At 37.9% G+C, this 11,846-nt stretch overlaps 1 protein-coding gene across 1 annotated transcript in view; it reads right to left on the reverse strand.

Annotated features, from left to right (window-relative positions):
- Window positions 1-11,406, reverse strand: part of LOC121000056 (receptor-transporting protein 3-like) — a 28,431-nt gene extending 17,025 nt beyond the window's left edge. The window contains exons 1-2 of the mRNA XM_040431080.1: window positions 11,365-11,406; window positions 3,049-3,144 (exon numbers count right to left, since the gene is read on the reverse strand). The gene's annotated coding sequence lies outside the window, so the exon portion shown is untranslated. The remainder of the gene's footprint in view (window positions 1-3,048; window positions 3,145-11,364) is intronic.
- Window positions 11,407-11,846: the final 440 nt, after the last annotated feature.

The raw sequence follows: 11,846 nt of genomic DNA on the forward strand, positions 1-11,846 counted from the left end.
TTTGCGATATTTCGCGAATATTTTTTAGAATATTCGTCAAATATTCGCGAATTTGAATATTCGTTAGGAGTAGTGTTGATTGTGAATTTTCGTAATACGAATTTTCGTAATGAGAATTTTCGTGATGCGAATTTTCGTAATGACAATTAATGAGATTGTGAAAACTCAGATCCGATGGTATATTCTAACCCCCAGGCGTTCCCATGGTGACAGGGATGCTTGTCGGGGAGGAGTATGCCAAAGTGGAACAACTGTACAGATAAAAAAAAAAAAGACAAATATTCTAGAAAACGAATATATTTGTTTTCTAGAATATTCGTAATATTCAAAAACAAGAATATATAGCAATATAGCGAATATTCGAAAAAAACGAATAAAGAGAAATTTAGCAAATATAGTGCTATAATCTTCTTTGTCTAATAGTTGTAATTTTTTTCTCATGTGAAGTTCAGAATGGAAAAAAATTACAACTATTAAAAAAAGGTTATGGCACTATATTAGCTAAATTGTTCTACATTCTTTTTTTTTCGAATATTTGCTATATTGCTATATATTCTTGTTTTAGAATATTACGAATATTCGAAAAACAAATATACAGCACTATATCGTGGTTTGTCATCCACGTCCGTGATCGGTGGTTCCAGTCCATCAAAAAAATATAACCTGTCCTATTATTTTCGCGGAAAACGGTTCGCGGACCCATTCAAGTCAATGGGACTGCTAAAAAACACGGAGGCACACAAGATTGTCATCCGTGTCCGCGCGTCCGCGTCCGTTTTTTTCCTATCATTTGCATGGCAAACCTGTCTTAGATTTTTTTTTTACTTTCCTTTATGTCTGGTGATCCTCCAAAAATAAAGGAAGACACACGGAAACAAAAACAGAAACGGATCACGGAACAACGGAACCCCATTTTGAGGAACGGAACACAACAACGGTCGTGTGCATGAGGCCTTTGTCTCATTTTTTTTCTAATATTCGCTATATTGCTATATATTCTTGTTTTAGAGTATTACGAATACTCGAAAAACAAAGATATAGCACTATATCGAATATATTCATTTTTTAGAGTATTCGTCTTTTTCTTTTTTTATCTGTACAGTTGTTCCACTTTGGCATACTCCTCCCCGTCAAGAGTCCCCGTCACCATGGGAATGCCTGGGGGTTAGAATATACCATTGGATCTGAGTTTTCACGATCTCATTGACTCTCATTATGAAAATACGCATTTCGAAAATTCGCATTATGAAAATTCGCAATCAACTCTACTCCTAAAGTCAAAGATATTGCAGCCTTCTCATTGGCCCACAAGCTAGAAGCAGGGAGGGATCATGTGTACTGATTAAAAATAAATCTCGAATATTCAAAATTACGAATATATATCACTATATTCTAAATATTCACGAATTCTTGAAGTGCCGATATTCGAGATAAAAATTAGCAATTCGAATATTCGTGATCAACACTAGTGCAGGGCCTCAGTCTTCAGTGCCATCTTTTGGTGTTGCAGAAGCAGAGTGGAGTTAACAGGTCCCGGAGCGCTCCAGCACTAAGAACCAGCTGTTACTAACAGCTTAGTGCATGCCCCTGCATTACAGCCAGGGTCAACAGAAGCTCCAATCCCAGCTGTTAATCCTTTTATTGCTGTAGTCTGTGTAATAGTGGCAGAGAGAATAAGGTATTATCATACACGAGTAATACATTATAAGTTGGAAATAAAGTAAAAAAAAAAAAACTAATTGCATAATTGGCAAAAAAATTCAAAATAATGTAATAATAAAAAAACTGTGCAAATAAATGCAAAAATTTAAAAACACAATTTTAATTAAAAAAAATTACACATATTGGGTATCCACATGACCATAGTGACCTGAAGAATTAATTTATTATCCTCAAAAATGTATGTTTTCTATATTTCTACAGGGAACAAAAATCATATACATTAGGGTCCATTCAAACATCCGCAATTTGGTTCCGCATTCTGCGGAACGGAATTGCGGACCCATTCATTTCTATGGGGCAGCATGATGTGCTGCCCAGGAAATCGCCGATTTCCGTGTTTTGCGGATCCACGAATCCGTGGATCCGCAAAACACACACGGACATGTGAATGAACCCTTAAACTGTAATTTAAATGTACCTCCTAAGAACGCCAAAAAACAATAACATTTCTCCCACATAAAACAAGGCCTCAACCCATGTCAATGGAAAAATAAAAAAGCTATGGCTGTTGAAATGCAGAGGGTGGTAACAGAACCAATTATAGTGGGTCAGATTACAGTTACTAAATAGTGGGCTAAACCCTTTTAATCCAAAGTAAATTAACAACTGATGGGTAGCTTATTTTATTTAAAACTTAACATTTAATAATGTCTAAGAGTAAAATAAAGGGCCCATTATTTTACTCTTAGACATTATTAAATGTTAAGTTTTAAATGAAATGCAGAGGGGAAAGAACGAAAAAATAATGTTGGTCATAAGGAGTTAATTACCTCCTCACACCCTTGCATATGTTTGTGCTACAATGCCCTTTGTAATAGTTACAATGTGTTACATAGTATATATGGTTGGAAAAAATATACTGTTTGTGCATCACTTCAACCAAGGGTTACTGTGACGCCAGTACTGTGGTGAGTAAACTCCTATGGAGATAATAGGATGAGAAGTGTAAAATGCTCTGATCCATGCAAACACAGCACACAAGCCATATCAAATCTCCAGTCCCTGCTAGCATACTTTTTCTAAAAATCTAACATCTTTAGGAAATGATATATAGCTATTGATAATCAAGATGTATGCATCATTCAGATGGTGCTACAGATCTTTACTTATTAGTAATAAGCAAAAATTGAGAATTTTTTCTTGACTGTGATACAGAGCATTGTGTTGCATTTTTAGGTATGCACAGTGTATCTTTCAGTTAGCAAACCATTTTTTCATATGATACATGACCTATACGACATTCTGTTTGATACATAGAAACAAGAATATATTACGGTACTCAAATGAACAGTAGTCAAAAGCAATGCACAGATATGTTATGCATACCTGGAGTGAAGGAGTGAAGCTTCGATCAGAAGGACTTCTAACTCTGATCTATCTTGTTTTGCTTTTATACAGTAGAGCTCTAGAGGAGAATAGAAACTGAAACAATGATAGTACAGATTGTCATTAACCCCTTAAGGACTCAGCCCTATTTCACCATAAGGACTTGGACATTTTTTTGCATATCTGACCAGTGTCACTTTAAGTGCTGATAACTTTAAAACGCTTTGACTTATCCAGGTCATTCAGAGATTTTATTTTCGTCACAAAAAGATTTTAAATGAAGTAAAAAAAAACATTTTTATTTATAAAAAAAATACCAAATTTACCAATTTTTTTTAAAAAAATAGCAAATTTCCAAGTTTCAATTTCTCTACTTCTATAATATATAGTAATGTCTCCAAAAATAGTTATTACTTTACATTCCCCATATATCTATTTCATATTTGGATCATTTTGGGAATGATATTTAATTTTTTGGGGATGTTACAAGGCTTAGAAGTTTAGAAGCAAATCTTGAAATTTTTCAGAAATTTTCAAAAACCCAATTCTTAGGGACCAGTTCAGGTCTGAAGTCACTTTGCGAGGCTTACATAATAGAAACCACCCAAAAATGACCCCATTCTATAAACTACACCCCTCAAGGTATTCAAAACTCATTTTACAAACTTTGTTAACCCTTTAGGTGTTCCACAAGAATTAATGGAAAATAGATACAATTTAAAAATTTCACTTTTTTGCCAGATTTTCCATTTTAATAATTTTTTTCCAGTTACAAAGCAAGGGTTAACAGCCAAACCAAACTCAATATTTATGGCCCTGATTCTGTAGTTTACAGAAACACCCCATATGTGGTCGTAAACCGCTGTACGGGCACACGGCAGGGCGCAGAAGGAAAGGAATGCCATACAGTTTCTGGAAGGCAGGTTTTGCTGGACTGTTTTTTTTGACACCATGTCCCATTTGAAGCCCCCCTGATGCAACCCTAGAGTAGAAACTCCATAAAAGTGACCCCATCTAAGAAACTACACCCCTCAAGGTATTCAAAACAGATTTTACAAACGTTGTTAACCCTCTAGGTGTTCCACAAGAGTTATTGGCAAATGGAGATGAAATTTCAGAATTTCAATTTTTTGGCAAATTTTGTTAACCCTTTAGGTGTTCCACAAGAATTAATGGAAAATAGAGATACAGAAACACCCCATATGTGGTCGTAAACAGCTGTACGGGCACACTGCAGGGTGCAGAAGGAAAGGAATGCCATACGGTTTTTGGAAGGCAGATTTTGCTGGACTGTTTTTTTTTACACCATGTCCCATTTGAAACCCCCCTGATGCACCCCTAGAGTAGAAACTCCAAAAAAGTGGCCCCATTTTAGAAACTACGGATAGGGTGGCAGTATTGTTGGTACTAGTTTAGGGTACATATGATTTTTGGTTGCTCTATATTACACTTTTTTCGAGGCAAGATAACAAGAAATAGCTGTTTTGGCACCGTTTTTATTTTTTGTTATTTACAACATTCATCTGACAGGTTATATCATGTGATATTTTTATAGACCAGGTTGTCACGGATGCGGCGATACCTAATATGTATACTTTTATTTTTATTTATGTAAGTTTTACACAATGATTTCATTTTTGAAGCAAAAAAAATCATGTTTTAGTGTTTCCATAGTCTTCAGAGTCAAATTTTTTCAGTTTTTGGGAGATTACCTTGGGTAGGGTACAATTTTTGCGGGATGAGATGACGGTTTTATTGGCACTATTTTGGGGTGCGTGTGACTTTTTGATCGCTTGCTATTACACTTTTTGTGATGTAAGGTGACAAAAAATGGTTTATTTAGCACAGTTTTTATTTTAAATATTTTACGGTGTTCATCTGAGGGGTTAGGTCATGTGATATTTTTATAGAGCCGGTCGATACGGACGTGGCGATACCTAATATGTATACTTTTGTTTTATTTATGTAAGTTTTACACAATAATATAATTTTTGGAAAAAAATAAAAATCATGTTTTAGTGTCTCCATATTCTGAGCCATAGTTTTTTATTTTGTTGTCTCAGGTAGGGGCTCATTTTTTGCGGGATGAGATGACGGTTAGATTGGTACTATTTTCGTGGGCAAACGCCTTTTTGATCGCTTGCTGTTGTACTCTTTGTGATGTAAGGTGACAAAAAAATGGTTTATTTAGCACAGTTTTTATTTTTTACGGTGTTCATCTGAGGGGTTAGGTCATTCTCAAAACTTTTTGCCACGACTGTACATCTCAGTTTCCTACTTTTTCCATCATCCTCCAACCTTCTGAACCCCCCCATCCTGCCACCCCAATACTGTGCCCGCTGTGCTCCCCAAAACTATACTGCAGAAACAGTCCCTCTGAAAATACTAGTACCACACAGATAATGCTCTCTTCACACAGTGCCCTAAAAAATAACTGCCCAACAAATAGTGCCCTTGATACTAATATTGTAAGCATAATGTCCCCCAAAAATAATAGTACTAAGCTGATACTGTGGCAGGATACCCCTCATAGTAATACTGCTCCCCAAAGTCCCACCAATAGAAATAATTATCTGCCAGAGTGCATAGTGTTAACAGTGCCCCCATTAGTAATAATACCCCCATTGTGTCCATAATAGTAATCATGTTCCCCATAGTCACCCAATAGTAATAATTCTGCTTATAATGTGTGCCAGTATATAAATGTTCCCCTAATGTATGCCAGTACAAAAATACCCCCTTATAATGTGTTCCAGTACAAAAATGATCGCCTTATAATGTGTGCCAGTACAAAACATACATCCTTATAATGTGCACCAGTACATAAAATACCTTTATAATGTGCACCAGTACAAACAAAACCCCCTTATAATATGTGCCAGTACAATAAATAACCTCTTACATTCCCCCTTACACCTCAGATTAGACTCTTGTACCAGACCTCATATCAGACCCCCATATCAGACCTCAAATCAGAGATTCTTTAGACCTCTGTATCAGACCCCCATTTCAGACCTCAGATCAGAGCCTCTTTAGACCTCCATGTCAGACCCCTATTTCAGACCTCAGATCAGAGTCCCTTTAGCCCTCCATGTTAGGCCCCATCAGACCTCAGTTCAGACCCAAAATAAATAAATTCACTCACCTCTCCTGCTCCACCACTACTCTGCAGGTACTCAGTTTGCTCTTGCAGTTGCGGTCCCTGACATTCACCTGACTGTGTACAATGTCGGGTCATAGACCACCCAGACCCAGAGAAGATCAGGGAGAGGTGAGTACAGGCAGCTCTTCACTCCCCATGCCTTCTACATACTAGTCAGTACTTCCATAATAGAATAAAATTAAATTAAAAATTAATACAGCCATATTAATCAAACCTAACCTACATATCTCTATGCAACATACAATGAAAACCTCCTTCTACTACTTTAACCCCTTTACAACCCCTACTGTCTTTTGGTAGTGCAGGGTAGTGATGAGCAGCAGGGGTCATATTCGAATTTGCAATATTTCGCGAATATTTTTTAGAATATTCGTCAAATATTCGTGAATTAGAATATTCGTTAGGAGTAGTGTTGATTGAATTTTCATAATACGAATTTTCGTAATGAGAATTTTTGTGATGCGAATTTTCGTAATGACAATTAATGAGATTGTGAAAACTCAGATCCGATGGTATATTCTAGGGATGTCCCGATACCATTTTTTTAAGACTGAGTACGAGTACCGATACTTTTATTTAAGTGCTCACCGATACCAATTACCGATACTAATTTTAACAATAAAATACACACACATGTATTTTCTGACCACTGACCAACCAAAAGGCCCAAAAACAGAACTATAACATTCCAAGGAGACGTTATACTGTATGGGGGCAGCCACAAGGAGACGTTATACTGTATGGGGGCAGCCACAAGGAGACGTTATACTGTATGGGGGCAGCCACAAGGAGACGTTATACTGTATGGGGGCAGCCACAAGGAGACGTTATACTGTATGGGGGCAGCCACAAGGGGACGTTATACTGTATGGGGGCAGCCACAAGGAGACGTTATACTGTATGGGGGCAGCCACAAGGAGACGTTATACTGTATGGGGGCAGCCACAAGGAGACGTTATACTGTATGGGGGCAGCCACAAGGAGACGTTATACTGTATGGGGGCAGCCACAAGGAGACGTTACACTGTATGGGGGCAGCCACAAGGAGACGTTATACTGTATGGGGGCAGCCACAAGGAGACGTTATACTGTATGGGGGCAGCCACAAGAAGAAGTTATACTGTATGGGGTAGCCACAAGGAGACGTTATACTGTATGGGGGCAGCCACAAGGAGACGTTATACTGTATGGGGCAGCCACAAGGAGACGTTATACTGTATGGGGGCAGCCACAAGGAGATGTTATACTGTATGGGGTAGCCATAAGGAGACGTTATACTTTATGGGGGCAGCCACAAGGAGACGTTATACTGTATGGGGGCAGCCACAAGGAGACGTTATACTGTATGGGGGCAGCCACAAGGAGACATTATACTGTATGGGGGCGGCCACGAGGAGACGTTATACTGTATGGGGGCAGCCACAAGGAGATGTTATACTGTATGGGGGCAGCCACAAGGAGTCGGCTCTCAAGTGAACCGAAGGTCAGGAGGGACTCGCTCCTGGCAAACACAGCTCTGCTGCAGTGAATGCAGTGGAGCAGACTGTGATGTAATTAAAATGTATAGTTATTGCAGGGACTCAGAGAATCGTTAAAAGAATCTAATGAGTCAGAGACTGTCACCGAGTCCCTGCCAGGCTTCCTGCTCTGCTACATGCACCCTGTACACACACAGCTCTACTACATGCTATGCTAATAATGCCCCCCCCTCCTCCCGGACTGACTTACAGGGAGCCGCAGAGCAGGAAGCCTGGCAGGGACTTGGTGATAACTAATAAACTCTCAGACGATTCTCTGAGTCCCTGCGACTCCCCCTGTGCTGTGAGTCAGTGCTGGTTCCCTCTGATTGGTTGGAGGGGGGGGAGGGGCGGGCCTAGCTTCCACTGTAGGCTCCTATTACACTGCCTGCTGCTGCCTCTGAAGCTATATCAGCTGTGCGAGATGCAGGGGCCGCGGACGGACACAGACACATTTAGAAGCGGCGCACAGGTATCGGCAGTGGTATCGGGGACATTTGCACGAGTACATGTACTCATGCAAATGTCCGGTATCGGTCCCGATACCGATACTGGTATCGGTATCGGGACATCCCTAGTATATTCTAACCCCCAGGCATTCCCATGGTGACAGGGACGCTTGTCGGGGAGGAGTATGCCAAAGTGGAACAACTGTACAGATTTAAAAAAAAAGGACAAATATTCTAGAAAACGAATATATTTGTTTTTTAGAATATTCGTAATATTCAAAAACAAGAATATATAGCAATAGAGTGAATATCCCAAAAAAAACGAATATAGAGAAATTTAGCAAATATAGTGCTATAATCTTCTTTGTCTAATAGTTGTAATTTTTTTCTCATGTGAAGTTCAGATTGGAAAAAATTACAACTATTAAAAAAAAGGTTATGGCACTATATTAGCTAAATTGTTCTACATTCTTTTTTTCCGAATGTTTGCTATATTGCTATATATTGTTGTTTTAGAATATTACGAATATTCGAAAAACGAATATACAGCACTATATCGAATATATTAGTTTTTTAGAATATTAGTTTTTTTTTCCATCTGAAGTCATGATTCCTCCCTGCTTAATTTACTTAAGCAGGGAGGAATCATGAATTCAGATGGAAAAAAAGATGAGTATTCTAGAAAACGAATATATTCATTTTTTAGGATATTGGTAATATTCAAAAACAAGAATATATAGCAATATAGCGAATATACGAAAAAAAACGAATATAGAGCAATTTAGCTAATATAGTGCTATAATCTTCTTTGGACTCATGCACACGACCGTTATTTTATTCCGTGTCCGTTGTTCCGTTTTCGTGATTTTCTGCGGACCCATTGACTTTCAATGGGTCCGTTAAAAACTCGGCTAATGCACCGTTTTTCATCCGCGTCCGTGATCGGTGGTTCCAGTCCGTCAAAAAAATATAACCTGTCCTATTATTTTCGCGGAAAACGGTTCGCGGACCCATTCAAGTCAATGGGACCGCTAAAAAACACGGAGGCACACAAGATTGTCATCCGTGTCCGCGCGTCCGCATCCGTTTTTTTCATATCATTTGCATGGCAAACCTGTCTTAGATTTTTTTTTACTTTCCTTTATGTCTGGTGATCCTCCAAAAATAAAGGAAGACACACGGAAACAAAAACGGAAACGGATCACGGAACATTGGAACCCCATTTTGAGGAACAGAACACAACAACGGTCGTGTGCATGAGGCCTTTGTCTCATTTTTTTTTCGAATATTCGCTATATTGCTATATATTCTTGTTTTAGAGTATTACCAATACTCGAAAAACAAAGATATAGCACTATATCGAATATATTCATTTTTTAGAGTATTCGTCTTTTTCTTTTTTTATCTGTACAGTTGTTCCACTTTGGCATACTCCTCCCCGTCAAGAGTTCCCGTCACCATGGGAATGCCTGGGGGTTAGAATATACCATTGGATCTGAGTTTTCACGATCTCATTGATTCTCATTACGAAAATACGCATTTCGAAAATTCGCATTATGAAAATTCACAATCAACTCTACTCCTAAAGTCAACGATATTGCAGCCTTCTGATTGGCCCACAAGCTAGAAGCAGGGAGGGATCATGTGTACTGATTAAAAATAAATCTCGAATATTCGAAATTACGAATATATATCACTATATTCTAAATATTCACGAATTCTTGAAGTGCCGATATTCGAGATAAAAATTTGCAATTCGAATATTCGTGATCAACACTAGTGCAGGGCCTCAGTCTTCAGTGCCATCTTTTGGTGTTGCAGAAGCAGAGTGGAGTTAACAGGTCCCGGAGCGCTCCAGCACTAAGAACCAGCTGTTACTAACAGCTTAGTGCATGCCCCTGCATTACAGCCAGGGTCAACAGAAGCTCCAATCCCAGCTGTTAATCCTTTTATTGCTGTAGTCTGTGTAATAGTGGCAGAGAGAATAAGGTATTATCATACACGAGTAATACATTATAAGTTTGAAATAAAGTAAGAAAAAAAAAACTGCAATTGCATAATTGGCTAAAAATTTTCTAAATAATGTAATAATAAAAAAAACTGGGCAAATAAACGCAAAAATTAAAAAACACAATTTTTTTGTATACATATATTTTATTGTGCACACTGAATAATAATAAAAAAAAATACACATATTGGGTATCCACATGACCATAGTGACCTGACGAATTAATTTATTATCCTCAAAAATGTATGTTTTCTATATTTCTACAGGGAACAAAAATCATATACATTAGGGTCCATTCAAACATCCGCAATTTCGTTCCGCATTTTGCGGAACGGAATTGCGGACCCATTCATTTCTATGGGGCAGCATGATGTGCTGCCCAGGAAATCGCCGATTTCCGTGTCTTGCGGATCCACGGATCCGTGGATCCGCAAAACACACACGGACGTGTGAATGAACCCTTAAACTGTAATTTAAATGTACCTCCTAAGAACGCCAAAAAACAATAACATTTCTCCCACATAAAACAAGGCCTCAAACCATGTCAATGAAAAAATAAAAAAGCTATGGCTGTTGAAATGCAGAGGGGAAAGAACGAAAAAATAATGTTGGTTATAAGGAGTTAATTACCTCCTCACACCCTTGCATATGTTTGTGCTACAATGCCCTTTGTAATAGTTACAATGTGTTACATAGTATATATGGTTGGAAAAAATATACTGTTTGTGCATCACTTCAACCAAGGGTTACTGTGACGCCAGTACTGTGGTGAGTAAACTCCTATGGAGATAATAGGATGAGAAGTGTAAAATGCTCTGATCCATGCAAACACAGCACACAAGCCATATCAAATCTCCAGTCCCTGCTAACATACTTTTTCCAAATATCTAACATCTTTAGGAAATGATATATATCTATTGATAATCAAGATGTATGCATCATTCAGATGGTGCTACAGATCTTTACTTATTACTTAAAATTGAGAATTTTTTCTTGACTGTGATACAGAGCATTGTGTTGCATTTTTAGGTATGCACAGTGTATCTTTCAGTTAGCAAACCATTTTTTCATATGATACATGACCTATACGACATTCTGTTTGATACATAGAAACAAGAATATATTACGGTACTCAAATGAACAGTAGTCAAAAGCAATGCACAGATATGTTATGCATACCTGGAGTGAAGGAGTGAAGCTTCGATCAGAAGGACTTCTAACTCTGATCTATCTTGTTTTGCTTTTATACAGTAGAGCTCTAGAGGAGAATAGAAACTGAAACAATGATAGTGCAGATTGTCATTAACCCCTTAAAGACTCAGCCCTATTTCACCATAAGGACTTGGCCATTTTTTTGCAAATCTGACCAGTGTCACTTTAAGTGCTGATAACGTTAAAACGCTTTGACTTATCCAGGTCATTCAGAGATTTTTTTCGTCACATATTGTACTTCATGACACTGGTAAAATGCTATAATAGATAGTAATACCTCCAAAAATAGTTATTACTTTACATTCCCCATATATCTATTTCATATTTGGATCATTTTGGGAATGATATTTTATTTTTTGGGGATGTTACAAGGCTTAGAAGTTTAGAAGCAAATCTTGAAATTTTTCAGAAATTTTCAAAAACCCAATTCTTAGGGACCAGTTCAGGTC

Source organism: Bufo bufo, chromosome 4, assembly GCF_905171765.1.
Source record: "Bufo bufo chromosome 4, aBufBuf1.1, whole genome shotgun sequence".
Classification (NCBI taxonomy): domain Eukaryota; kingdom Metazoa; phylum Chordata; class Amphibia; order Anura; family Bufonidae; genus Bufo; species Bufo bufo.